The sequence below is a fragment of the Chlorocebus sabaeus genome, chromosome 21 (assembly GCF_047675955.1).
Source record: "Chlorocebus sabaeus isolate Y175 chromosome 21, mChlSab1.0.hap1, whole genome shotgun sequence".
NCBI lineage: Eukaryota > Metazoa > Chordata > Mammalia > Primates > Cercopithecidae > Chlorocebus > Chlorocebus sabaeus.
Genome location: NC_132924.1, coordinates 107715156 through 107730245, shown reverse-complemented (window position 1 = coordinate 107730245; position 15090 = coordinate 107715156). Strand labels below are relative to the sequence as shown.

General features: G+C 39.1%; 1 long non-coding RNA gene across 1 annotated transcript; it reads left to right on the top strand.

Moving 5' to 3' along the window:
- The first annotated feature begins 2341 nt into the window (after positions 1-2341).
- Positions 2342-13754, top strand: LOC119621586 (uncharacterized). Its single transcript, XR_012090427.1, has 3 exons — positions 2342-2686; positions 3049-3208; positions 10479-13754. It is a non-coding gene; the product is annotated as an uncharacterized lncRNA (long non-coding RNA).
- Positions 13755-15090: the final 1336 nt, after the last annotated feature.

Genomic DNA, 15090 nt, shown 5'->3' with positions numbered 1-15090 from the left:
ATTTTTGTGAAGCAGACAAAGGCTTACTTGACTTATTTAAAAGCTTGTGAAAAAGTAAGATGTTAAAACCTGTAATCATTCATTGTATTATTCATCAGTAGGTACTTTGCATAACATGTTTGGTTCTATCATATATTATTGAACAGGCCATGTCCAAAATGGACCTTATTCACTTTTGTAGTGTAAACATCTGCAATTCTACGATTTTTTATCAAAAATAGAAGCTGAATATCCTGAATTGCTCTATCAACAAGAGTTTAATGGCTTAGCAGTGGTAAAGCTTAATTGTGATTTTCTTTGGTCTTAGCTCAGGCTGAAATTAAAATTTTTCTAAACAAGAAGAGCTACTCTCAACCACTGTTATTCTAGTCTGAATGACTTTGGAAATTTGTTTGCTAAATTTTGCTAATTTTTACTTGTGACATGGCAAGTGTTCTTATTTTTTAAAACTATGCACTGTCATCGACAGATAAAAGGATATGATGTTTAGGATTTGTTTCAAAATAATCAGGGATGTAAAAAAGTACAGATGAAATAATATTGTCCGTAAATTATACTAAAGCTGAGTATGTAAACTACATTCAATACACTATTCCCTCCAGCTTTCTATATGTTCACAATTCCTATAATGAAAATTAAGAAAAAAATCAATATCCATTATTATAGCTGACAAAGAAGGAAGTCATTTTATAGATAGGTTGGACTACAAAGATGTTCTAAGAATCAAGAGACAACCAGAGTAGTCATCAAAGTGTCCAGTATGGTAGCCAATCCTTCAGGCAGCTGAGAGCCTGGGAGTCACTGCAAACTGGCTTGGAGCTAATGAGTCACATGGGAGTTAAATCAGAGTGGGGCAGGAGTGAGGCAAGCAGATGATTTAGGGTGAGAAGAAATAAAGTGTCCACTGAATAAGTAATGAAAAAAATCTCTAGAAATCCTCTAGCTTGTGGGAATTAACAAAGGAATACCTCTGGGTTGGCCAAAGACCCAGCTGACTGAAAATAGTGTGATCAAAAGCCAACTTACCTAGGAAGTAGACATGCAGGGATTTCTAATTTCCTGGAGTACTATGGGAAAGTAGAGTAACTAACTACCAAAATTTTTTACAAACTCAGAAAGGAGTGAAGAGAAGTTGGCTTTGGAGAACTCCTGGATGAACATCTTGCTTACAGAAAGTTCACAATGGCAGGAAAGGTAATTGCTACATGCGGTGTGCTACATGTGGTGTGCTCATTTCAGACAATGAGCACACAGCAACATCCAGGATGTTCTCTTGCCTTAGAAGGAATCACAACAAACTGTAAAATACCAGGAATGGGGAGATTCATCCAGTGGAGATATGTTGGGGCAGTCACTGAAGGAGTGAAAATAGCTGCCTGGCTTGAGAAAGCCAGCTATTTGAAGCCATTCTCATCTAAAAGTATAGATTAGCAAGTTCAAAGTTATAATCTCCACTCCATCCCCTACAGTCATTGTGAGTTATTGTTTTTCTTCAACACTCAAGTCAATTCAACCAACATTTTGCTGACACTGTATTGGGAAGTGTGGAAGATAAAAAATATGTATTACCAAAACGTGGACACTAACACAGGGACACTCATCTCTAAGTGGATTAATGTAAATGGCCCTTGCAACAAATTGGCCCTGAACTCCTTGACCTTCAGCTTTAATGTCCTTCTTCAGTCTTTTTCAGCTACACACAACCATAGCCACTTCTTTGGTATTATCCTCCCTTGTACTCCTCCATCATCAAGATCTCAAACTCTGAAATTCTTTTAGACTACAAACTATTATTCTTCTGTCTTGTTGGTACCTAGCAATTTTTTCTCTTTGCCCTCGTCGTGAACTCCAGACCCCTTGAATGCTTCTATCCAAGCTGTGTCTTGGTTTCACTTGCCCCCTTCCTAGCCTTGACACCGTAGACATGCAAAGCGACCAAAGACCACTAGGTGGCAGTAGAGCCCCAACTAGACTATCGCCCAGCTTGGGCACCAAGTCAGATAATTAATATTTATAATGAAAGCCTCAAGTTTGAAGGGGTAACACAATAGTGGAATTAAACAAACAATAGCGAGTAATACAGGGAGGTCAGTGAGCTGGGGCCAAGAAGATCTTAAGCCCCATGCAAGTGTAAACCAGACAAATGGTGAGACCTCAGCCACTGGGGAGATGACAGGGTACTCTCAGGTTCATTGTCTATAATCATCTCCTATCTGTCTACATGGGTAGCCTTTCCCCTGCTTTGAAGCATTTCCTGCTAAACAACCCTTAAGGATTTTCTATTTAAAGATCAGTTAATGTCACTAGGCCTCCTGGAATTCTTTGTACTTAGGCAATTCCCAGCACTAGAATCAACCTTCTTATCTCTCTTTCTCTGGGCAGCCAGGTGCTTGGCAGAAAATTACAAAAGTCTGCACAGTGACTTAATTCTAAATGCGTGATATGTAACCTCAGCGGTGACTTCAATGCTCAAGTTTCATTCTTCATTAACTCCCTAGGGGATTCCTTGTGGAAGCATTCTAAGCCTTCCCCACTCCCTGAAATCCCTTACCACATTTCAGCTTCCCCAACCGCAGCAGTTGAGCTCACATCCTCCTTTATCTAGGAGACTGAGATCATCCATCCTGTCCTCTCTGAAGCCCCTCTCTACTGTAGACTGAGCACAGGAGCTACAGAGTCTTTCAGGGTAAGTGTACAGAGTTGGATGGAGAAGACAGAAATTCCACCCTCTTCAACAGAAAGTAATGAAAATGGGTATCCTGTATCTCATCTCTGAATCAACTTACTCCCCCAAAAGATGTTGCAAACATTACTAACTGGAGCGTTTTCTAAATCATAGGAAGGACCCTGAGGTGGCACCTTTTACAAATTTTATCTGGAAAGGCAATGCTTTTAAACTATCCTCCAGCAAAATATGCTCCTGTTATTAAATTTCAACTGACTTTATCCTATCCCGATGACATGTGGTTTGTGTATTCAGTCCTTCATTTGATAAATACTTACTTTAGTGCCAAGCCTCATAGCCACTATGCATACTGCCAAATACAGAGATGATGGAAGACTTGTATGCCAGATAATGAATATTGAAAGGGACGAATCATTCATCCAGAATTCATGAGAATCTCCCTCCACAACTATCAAAAGAAGATCCACCCACTGGGTTGCAGGCATATGGCAATGTGCTCTGTCCTTACAATCAATCAAGATGGTAAGTGCCTCAGGCTTAAGTTATTTATTATAATCACTCTTCTGACATGCAAATCCTTTTCAAAGGCTTTCTGGCTACTGAAAAGATCATATATGACCAGCAGGTGCACATATGTTTCAGTCGGCTTGATGGATGTATCTCTCTGAATAGTTATGTAAGTAAGATTCTACTATATTTATCAGTTTTTTAAAATGCTCATTTGATATCTGGGTCATTTCCAATTTAAAAAATTATGATATGAAAAAACATGGTTCTAAAACTGTGAAATGACTTAATCTATAAAATATTAACATCTGACAACGGTTCAGAATTTCTTGCTTCCTAAATTTTCACTAAAATTTAAGATTATTAGAAATAAAAATTATAATTAATAATTCTATAAATTGTATTATAAAAATAATTTTATGTAATTTAGAAGTTATTTTAAAATTATTTATTTAAAAAGGAAAAGAAAGCAATATAAGTGGGGGAGGGAGATGTGAAAAAAGTTATGAATATAAAGGTATATTTTTTAATAAAAAGGTTATAAACAAAAGAATAATTTTGTATAAAAAAGAATCTTATATGTTAAATAAAGTAAAATGACATTATTTAGGAACAAGAGAAACATAAGACAAGTGAGAAAGTCCAAGCATGTTGTAGATGGTCTATATAAGTTATAAGGTTCATGAAAGGAAATTTATAAAAGGATTTTGTGTGTAATTAAATTAGCTATAATTAAAAGGAAATTATTTAAAATAATCTTTCTAAGATTGGTTCCCTATTTTAAAACAAGGTTTTCTTAAGGTATTGATTTGCTTTTAATGAATTACAAGAATTTTTTTCTCTTTTTTTTTTTTTGGAAACAGGGTCTTGCTCTGCTGCCCAGGCTGTAATGCAGTGACATGATCATAGTCCATGCCACTTTGACCTTCTGGGCTCAAGCAATCCTCCCATTCCAGCCTACTGAGCAGCTGGGACTACAGGTGTGCACCACCATGCCTGACTAATTTTTTTTAACTAATTTTTTTTTTGTAGAGACAGGATCTCACTGTGTTGCCCGGGCTGGTCTCAAACTCTTGGGCTCAAGCAATCCTACCCTGTTTAGATTGGGATTGTTGGGATTACAGGCATAAGCCATTGTGCCCAGTCAAGAATTTTTTTAAATTTTATATTTCTATAAAATATATTTATGTTTTAGAAAATAATTACCTAAAATATAAAATATATTTAGATTTTACATTTCTAGAAAATAATTTTTATATTTCTTTTGAAAATGTCTCAGAATCATATCTCAGAAGTTTAATTTTGCTGTGTCTCACTGCTCTCAGCTTCTCTCCTTGGGGAGGCCTGAGATGATAACTCTCTCCTTCAGCTTTTTCAACGTTTTCCCTCCAGTTCTAATTTTTGTTGTCTTGGCTTTTCTTGATCTGTCTAAATTTTTCATTGTAATCAGGACCCTTCTCATACAGTTATTTAGAATTACGTAGTCCCCTGAGATCACACCACTGCACTCCAGCCTGCTGACTGAGACTCTGTCTCACAAAAAAAAAAAAAAAAAAAGAATTATGTATTCCCCTGATATACTCATAACCTTGAACACACTCTTCCTGTGATTGATTAAATTCAAGTACTTTTTGTTCATCGGGTTTAACTCCTGGTTTACCTAAATGGGCCTCCCATAAGGAGAAGCACTCACACTGCAGGCTTTTTTTTGCCTTTCTGGTAACTGGTTTAAGAAACAACATATTATGTTTTATCAAAATAATTCCTGTGTTGTCTATTGGGTTTTTAATTGCTTGGAAAAACTGAGGTCTGAAGGGTTAAGGTTCTTACATCTGTGTAACCTCCTGTATTGCCCTTAAAGTCTTTTGATTATCACTTTGGCTGAATGAATAACTATTATTTTACAATGACCTGTTGTTCTATTTTGATAAAATGCTTTAAGTGTTTTAATATCTTTGACAAATGTCTTCAAAATTGAATCCAAAATTAAGTCTCTGACTTGTTGCTTGGGTTTATTAAAGCTATAAAAGTAATCACCATAAGGCTATAAAAAATTTTTGCAAGACAGCCCATTAAAAAAAAAGATAAATTTTTTTGCAGCTTTCAATCAGCTCATGGACTCCGTTATCACCACCTCCAGGTGCTATTAAACCCAATCCTTTATCAGGTGTTATTAACTAATCCTTGTGCTGCTAAGTCACAGGGCTTTGACTACTGGGTGGACATACCTCATCCAGAGAAGGCACTGACTCCTACCAGTATCTGACACCAAATCCAAGTTAACTAAAGCCTTGTCTTTGCACCCAAGCAAAAGAGACAATCAAAATTAGGTGCTTTCATGAGACACAGGGACAGGCTGACATTCAAAACCATTAAGATTGATTTAATAATTTTGCCTCTCTCTAAAACAATTTGTTATTCTATACCTTGATAGTAAATAATTTAAATGTTTACCTACCCTTAATCTGCCTTTTCTGTCATTCTCAGAACTAGTCAGGGCTTATGACATTTTTATTTAAAACTTCGCTAATTCTTTATGTTTGTTTTTACCTCCAAAATCTAAAACTACTCAATCCCTCCAGGCCCAGGAAATATTGCAGGAGAGGTGGGCATATGAGATTGTAAGGGCCGGATTTTGAGGGATAAAATTAATTTAGACCCTGAAAAGCAAGGACAGGCACACAGATGCCTAAATAGTTGAACAAAATCCTTGTGTTTCATATAGCCAATTGCCACAAGCCAAGATTACAGTAGCTCAATGCATAGAATTTGTAAATAAGTAAACTTAGCAAATTTGCCTTTTGGCTTTTGGGTTTTGGCTCTTCTATTACTTTTTTTTTTTTTTTTTTTTTTGAGACGGAGTCTCGCTCTGTTCCCCTGGCTGGAGGGCAGTGGCGCGATCTGGCTCACTGCAAGCTCCGCCTCCTGGGTTCACGCCTTTCTCCTGCCTCAGCCTCCCGAGTAGCTGGGACTACAGGCGCCTGCAACTGCGCCCGGCTAATCTTTTGTATTTTTAGTAGAGACGGGGTTTCACTGTGGTCTCGATCTCCTGACCTTGTGATCCGCCCGCCTTGGCCTCCCAAAGTGCTGGGATTATAGGCTCTTCTATTACTTAAAAGAAGTTTTAAAAGTTAATGAGTGCCTGTCCACCTCCATTCCCATCTGGCCTAAACATTTGATTGGCTGTAAGTCTTTTGACTCTAAGTCCCGTGGCCACAGAGTTCCCACCAAGGGACATAATGGACCGGGACAGGTAGCTCACCACCCCGGCATCAATATGAGACAAAGAAAATGCTTGGCTGTTAATACTGCCTCTGGCATACCTTAACAAAAAAAAGGGGCAATATAAACTTAAAAAATAAAATTCTAAGACCCTCAACAAACTGAATGGACCCCCCTTTTGGCCTTGTAAGACTAACAAAACAGGCTCTCTAGCTGTAAAATATCAAATCATCACATGACCTATGACCATACCAGGCAAAGATTAAGTCACACACTCCCACACTAAACAAGGAAACTATGTTCTTCTTTTTCTTTAGCAGCCAAAAAAAGCATCAGCCTCAAAATAAGCTGATTGATTCCCAGCCCCTGTTCCACCAGCCATAACTACAGCTTTAATTAGTCAAGAAACTAATTGCAGTAACTTTTTCCTGATAAAAGACCACCAACCATGGCCAGTTCTGGCCAGTTTACATAAACCACACATTTGTGTGCCTTATGTCCTAAAAAGACCTTTTGACATATAAGGCCTAAATGCAGTACATTTAAATATTAAGTTTCCACCTCAAAATAACATGGGTCAAAAATGCATACTTGTTCAGTACCCACATGTCAGGACCACCTTTGTATGGGCACTGAATATGTATGTTCAGCCAGGTTCTTGTCATATCCCCACAGGAAATCTGGGTACAAACAACAGCGAGGAACACGCACTGTAATGAAGACTAAATGTTTTACATACTTTCCAGATTGCTCCAAAAACACATCTTCAGCCCTACAAGGCATGCACAAAACAAACTAGTGCTATGTCTAATCGCACAATGTCTTCAAATCATATGGCTTTAAATATCCTAACTATAGCCCAAGGCAACACTTGTGCATTAATTAAGGTTGAGTCTTTTATGTATATACTAAATTATCCTCACAAGCTACACAGGCCTTAAATACCCATATTTCTACTATAGATGCTGTCTCTCAAGACCTCGTGACAGCATGGTTTAGTCAACTTCCTAATACATGGAAGACTCTCACATACAGTATGATTGGCCTTCTGCCCCTTGTTGTTTTCCGTTGCTATGGATTTTATTGCTGTTGTATACTTTATACAGTAATGTAGGACGAACTTGCTCAAACTTGCTCAGGTCCTTCCACCATAATGCTCCAACAAACACCTACTGTAAGTCCAGGGGCTCGAGAATATTTCCAATTCCAGGTCAACAGATTCCATTTCAGTACCCATTACCTACACCCCTTCTCAGCAGGAAGTGGCCAGATTGACTATGTCACCCCCTTTCCACAGAAGTAGGATAAAATTTGACCGTGGGGAACTGTAACTGGGCATCTTAACTTCAAAATGCATCTTAAACATTTTTTTTCCTTTCTCTTGGGTTCCAACATATAACCTTGAGGCAAACTGCAGAAGCCTTTTCCCTTAACCTTAAAATGGACTCCATGTCCCTCTCTTTCTCACCACATATAGGCCCTTCGCATTTATCTAACTGCATGCTAGTGTCTATAATAATTGTGTGCCTTCTTAGAAGTGCCAGGGGCTAATTTTTTAGACAGAAGACCAAGTCTGGAGACCCAGCTACAGAATTCCAGAGATTACTTCAAGGTGACTAGTCAACAACCTGGCCATTGTTAAGATGATGCCAGCCTGAGATCCAGGTGGCCTCGGACCTAAGACAGTCACCAGAACAAGACACACAGGCACTGGAATCAGCACAATTCTTACATGCCTTCCTTATCAAGTATTCCCATTTTGAACTCCTGCTTTCCCCACTAGATTCAAGGCAGTTCCTTTGAATAGGAATCCAGCAGCTTCCCCTTTACTAGTGTTGGTTAATAAAGTCACTTTCTTTCTACCAGACCTCGCTCTTGTTAATTAGACTCTGCAAGCAGCGAGCATGCGTTTGGTTCCACTTCTAGACTGGCAGGCACATGCTAAACCTCCTAAATCAACCACATCCCTTCTCCTGCAGCCCGAAGCCTACAGCTGCATGCTAGCCTCGGAGTTACCTTTTCTGCCAGCCCTATCTCATATCTTGCACAGAAACAGGGCAGGGCTCCAGTGAGACAAACCTGTTAGTTTATCGGCTTGTACAGCTTGCCGGTATGCGTGTGCTGCTTTGTACCTAGTGAATGCAATAATGGGTGAGATTGCAGCTGATAATATGATGATGAAGCAAGTGTTTAAAGTCCTTGTCTGGATGCTTGGTTTCCAGCTTGTAGGTAGAACGGAACTAAGTTACAAAACATTAGGACACACCAATTGCAGTAGGATTTTCTGCTTTAGAATATTAACTGTTTATAAATAAATCAAGTGACGCTAAACAGACAGAAGCTGCACCTTTAATGTTGGAATCAGAGGAGACAAAAGGAGCTGAAAGAAGTATTTTCCCGAGATCACTTTTTCCCTTTGCGAACTGAAGCAGAAATTAAGGAAGCAGATTCAAGGGTTCCAGCACCTTTAGGGCTAGCTCCAAATTGTTGCCAAGGAAAAGTATAGGGTTCAGAAAGAGCCTCTTCTGATGTTACATTATCTGAGAGGCAAGCGGAAGAGAGGGAACTTAATTTTTGGTAGATGTGTGAATATTAATACTTTAGGAAGGGTTGTAGTTTCTAACTTGACCAATTTACTAATCTTCTGATTGTGTACTTTTAAGAAAATACTTGGCATGTGGTTTCTTCTGAAGAGTATGCACGGGAGATGTGGGACTTTTTTAAAATAACTTTTTTGGGACTTTTTTTTTTTTTTTTAAATAATAACTAGCACCAGGAAAAGAGGTTCTTAAGAGAAAGAATGAGCTGGGGACATGTGGCTGTTTCTGATTCTCACAAGCCTGCTCTCCTCCAAGACTCCACAGCCCTGGCTTTGGTGGGAGAGAATGACAATGACGTATCTTGTACAGACAAAAGTCAAAATCCCAAATCTGAAGACAGGGTGAGGAAGATGCATCTGCAAAGTCATGGTGCTGGGAACTCAGCCAGCAAACTTAATATTTGATCAGATCATATCTGGACATGGAAATCCAAAGTGCAGAGAACCAACCTGTGGAAGTCATTAGAGTTTATTTTTAAAAAAGTAGGACCTCGAATGTGTGTCTGAGGTGATGATTAGAGTTTGATAATGTTACTAAGACAATTAAAAAACCTAAGCTTGGGTGATTTTTGTTTTTACAGAAACCAAAGTTAGATCCTGTGTATTGATTAAGCATTGAATTCCAGGAGAAACAAGAATGATCAGTAAATATTCGCTGTTTATGAAATGTTTTTAAAAACTGTTATAAACCCCTCTTATTGCCACATAAAGGAAGGTCGTTGTCTTTCTGTAATCCTGGGACCACGACAAAACTCTTGACATTTCTGTATACTTTTAAAAACATTTGTCACCTTCTTAATATACTGTAGAAACAAATACTGTTTTTCCGTCCTTCTGAAATTCTGCTTTGCCATTTTGATACCCTGATTGTCTGAGAACTACTCAGACAAGTTTGTTTTTGTTTTTGTTTTGATACAGGGTCTTGCTCTGGGGTTCAGGCTGGACTGTGTGGTTATGCCTCACTGCAATCTCCACCTTCCAGGCTCAAGAGATCCTCCCACCTCAGCCCCCTGGGGTAGCTGGAACTACAGGCTGACATCACCATGCCCAGCTCATTTTTGTCTTTTTTGTAGAGACAGGGTTTTTCCATGTTGCCCAGGCGGCTCTTGAGCTCGTGGGCTCAAGAGATCCTCCCTCCTCGGCCTCCCAAAGTGCTGAGATGACAGGCGTGAGCCACCATGCCCAGTAAGACCAGTTTTATTACTCACACTGATTTACTGACATTTCTTCCCAGTTAACAATTTTTCCATTTTTACAAACTGATTTGGTAAAGGGGACAGACCCTTATACTTGGTGATTTTTTAAAATGTTCAACATAAAATAAAATGGATTTTAAAAAGAATATGTGAGATTCTTCCCCAAATCATTTCTTTTCAATTCTGCTTTGTATCTAGTTTGTCTCTTTTATTTTCTTTATTAACTAATGATTCTTTTTTTTCTTTTTTTCCTTTTGGATAATTTCAGGAAAAAATTTCAGGAAAAATTGCAGAAATCATACAAAGAACTTTTTTTTCCTTAGTAATTTGAGAGTATTTTACCAACATGATACCCCATCACCCTTAAATACATTAGTGTGCAATTCTTACAAAGACTTACACCTCTTACTACATTTAAACCGTTGAAATGAGGAAATTAATTCTAATACATTACTATCATTTTGTTTCAGACATCATTAAAGTTTTTTCAGTTGCCCCAGTAATATCCATTTTAGCCAAATGATCCATTTTAAAATTATATATTTCATTTATCATGTCTTTTTAATATTACTTGATTTGGAACCATTTCTCAGTTTTTCTGATTTCATAATTTTGACTGTTTGAAACACTACAGACCACTAATCTTGTGGGATTTATCTCATTGTGGGTTTGTCTTATGTTTCCTAGTGTTTAGATTCAAATTATGCATCTTTAGCAGGGATATTGCAGATTTGAAGCTGGATTCTTCACACTGCATGCTATCAAGTGGTACACGATTTCAATTTGTCCTATTGCTAGTAATATTAAATTGATCACTTGATTAAGATTGTGTGGTAGGCAGAATTTTAAGACGTCCCTGTGACCTTGGCTCATGGTATTACTCCCATGATGGCGTTATATGGCAAATGGCTAATTACCAAGGTAGGCCTAATCTAAATAAATCAGGCCTTTAAAAGGAGAGAGCTTTTGAGAGCTGACAGCAGCAAAGAAGTCAAAAGTATTCAAGATGTGGCAGAGATTCACCTCCAGAGAAGCTCTACCTTGTTGAGATGGGGAAGACCCACAGCACAGAACTGTGATTAGCCTCCAGGAAAGGAACACAACCATCATCTGTCAGCCAGCAAGGAAACAGAGACCTTGGTCTAACTGCAGCAAGAAACTTCATTCTGGGAGAAGGATTCTTCCCCAAAACCTCCAGAGAAGAGCCCAGCCTGGCCAACACTTTGATTGCAGCCTTGGGAGACCCTAGGCAAAGAACTCAGGGGTACAGCCTGGACTTCTAACTTACAGAACTATAAGACCATAAATGGGCTGTTTCAAGCTGTTATGTTTGTGGTAATTTGTCATGCAGCAATAGAAAACGAATACAAGTGGTATCTGCCAGTCTGTCCGTTGTAAAGTATCTGTTTTTATTAATTAATAAGCATTTCATAAAGAGGTACTTTGAGGCAAGACAGACATCCTATTCCTCATCAAATGTTTACCCACTAGTTTCATCATCCGTTGATGTAACCATGGCAGGCAGATTGCCTGAGCTCAAGAGTTCGAGACCAGCCTGGGCAACACAGTGAAACCCCATCTCTACTAAAATACAAAACATTAGCCAGGTGTAGTGGCATGCTCCTGTAGTCCCAGCTACTTAGGAGGCTGAGGCAGGAGAATCGCTTGAGCCCGGGAGGTGGAGGTTGCAGTGAGCTGAGATCGTGCCACTGCATTCCAGCCTGGGTGACAGACCGAGACTCCATCTCAAAAAAAAAAAAAAAAGAGAAAAAGAAGAAAAGAAAACCACATTACAAAATATAGCATTCGTGTAAGGAAGGCATATCTCAGGACAGACTGAGAATGAAGGAAACATACCAATACATTAAAAATGGTAATCTTTGAGTGCTGGGATTACTGATTATTTTAATTTCTTTTTTTGAGATTTTCTGTTTTCCTACATATTCTACAGTGAAATTTATATTTGGTACTTAGAAAAAAAAATTTGCTTTCAATAACAGTGCCTAAAAATCTTGAACTTTCACCTGAGTTCAACTGAGAAATGGGGGAAAATGTATTAACAAGGTGATACAGTTTGGCTCTGTGGCCCCACTCAAATCTCATCTCTAAATATAATCCCCATGTGTTGAGGGAGGGACGTGGTCAGAGGTGATTGGATCATGGAGGTGGTTTCCCACATGCTGTTCTCATGCTAGTCAGGAAGTTCTTGAAAATCTGATGGTTTAAAAGTGGCAAGTTTCCCCAGTGCTCTTTCTCTCTCCTGCTGTCTTGTGAAAAAGGTGCCTGCTTCCCCTTTACCTTCCGCCATGATTGTAAGTTTCCTGAGGCCTCCCCAACCATGCAGAACTGAGTCAATTAAACCTCCTTCTTTTATAAATTACCCAGTCTCAGGTAGTATCTTCACAGCAAAGTGAGAACAGACTAATACACAAGAGTTTCTTGTATTATGGTATATTACAGTTTTTAAAACATTTTACTGGATCAAATGCATATCATTTTTCACTGGGGAAAAAAGTGCTAAAATATACATCTTTTTCCTTTTTCCCACAGTTTCTTTCTCAAGTTGTCATAGTGGCTTTTGTTTGTTTGTTATTTAATGTCATTTTAAGTATAGAAAAATTAAAATGTTAAGTTTTTAGCATGAGTTATACTGTTTGTCTTTATATTGTGCAATACCAGTTTTTGCAGAGTCACCAACTTTATACAACTCATATTTTGGAGCTCATATATGTGTATATATGTTTTTCTTAGAAGAGTGGAAACACTGTGCAAAACTAATTCAAATTTTTTTTGTTTGTTTTTGTTTTTTTTTGGGGGGGGGTTGTTTGTTTGTTCTTTGAGATGGAGTCTCACTCTGTTGCCCAGGCTGGAATGCAGTGGCATGATGTCCACTTACCGCCACCTCTGACTCCCAGGTTCAAGTGATTCTCCTGCCTCAGCCTTCCGAGTAGTTGGGATTACAGGCATGTGCCACCACACCCGGCTAATTTTGTATTTTCAGTAGAGATAGGGTTTCTCTATGTTGATCAGGTTGGTCTTGAACTCCTGACCTCAGGTTACCCACCCGCCTTGGCCTCCCAAAGTGCTGGGATAATGGCATGAGCCACTGTGCCTGGCCCAAATATTTTTATTTCATTTCCTGATGTGCACAGAGTCTACTAATTATACTTTATTTTTGGCTTACTGGTTGGTAAGGATGTACTGAAAGAAAAATAAACTATGGTTTCCACTTTTCATTTTCATTTCATTTCTTCTACATCATTTTCAGAATATGAGGTGTCTAATAAACAGAGGTAACATAATGAAGGGCTCATGTGATTAAGTCAGGTCCACCCCAGTGATCTCCCCATCTTAACATCAATTGATCTGAAACATTAATTACCTCTAAAAAAAATTTCTTTTACCATACAACATAATAATCATGCCAATGTGATCATGTTCATCACAGATTCTGCCTATTCTTCAAGGAAGGAGGTTACATAGGGCAAGGTTACACAAAGATCATTGGAGGTTATCTTAGAACTACATTTTCTTTGTGATAGAGAATGGCTGGTTATCACTATCAGGGCCTCCACTCAGCCTGGCTATAAAAAGCAAAATGCCCCTAGGCCAGATAGATAAAGGCCCAGTTAATCTCTCCAGTCAGATCAGGAATTTGTTTCTTCCATAAGGTCAGTAAATGTCAACTGTGGAACTAAACTGCTTGAGTCCAAATTTCCTTGTCAGAGAGCACAAATGCAAAGTCATGGTGCTGGGGAAGCTGCCAACACTCACAGACACAACTGAGAATGCTTTGCTTTGAATAAGACAATGAGAATCCAGGGAGACTGGAGAATGAATATATACAGAAACAAACAGGCTACTGAGAAGAGCAGTGGCTAAATGTGAATCAGATTATACCAAGAGATGCTATTTTAGCTACTTGGATGACGAATGAATGAGAAAGTAAGTTCTGATAAAAAATGTTGTCTGAGTACAGTGGCTCATGCCTAAAAGCCCAGGATTTTGGTAGGCTAAGGTAGGCAGATCACTGGAGGTCAGGAGTGGGGCACAAGCACCACAAGCCCTGGGGCACAAGCACCAGCCTAGCCAACATGACAAAACCCAATCTCTACTGAAAATACAAAAATTAGCCAGGCATGGTGGCACACACCTGTAATCACAGCTACACAGGAGGCTGAGGCAGGAGAATGGCTTGAACCCAGGAGGCTGAGGTTGCAGTGAGCCAAGATCATGCCACTGCAATCCAGCCTGGGCAACAGAGCGAGATTCTGTCTCAACAAACAAACAAAACTCCCTGAGTATATACTCACAAATATTAAGCATTCAACTACGAGCAGGACAATGTGTCAGACACTATATTGGGTGGAATCGTGTTCCCCCAAAGTCCATTTCCACTCATAACCTCAGATTGGGATCTTAATTGAATATCAAGTCCTTGCAGATGGAGTTAGTTAAATTAAGATGAGGACATTCTGAATTAAGGTGGGTCATAAATCCAGTGACTGGTGTCCTCATAAGAAGGTCATGTGAAAGCAGAGGCAGAAATCAGAGGGAGGCAGCTACAAGCCAAGGAACCTCAAGGATTGCCAGCAACCACCAGACACTAGGAAGAGGCAAGAAGGATTCTTTCCTGGAGACTTCAAGGGAGTATAGCCCGGATGACACCTAAATTTTGGACTCCTGGCCTCCAGAATTAGGCAGGAGTAAATTTCTGGTGTTTTAAGCTTGTGGTAATTTGTTGCAGCCACCCTAGTATTACAGGGTGGGTCTTTGTTCCTAGAGCTCCCAAGATGGTGACAGGCCACTCCCAAGATGGTGGCAGCCACTCCCAAGATGGCAGCAAGCCTTTTGTTCTCTGACCTGGGGTTCTTGGCCTC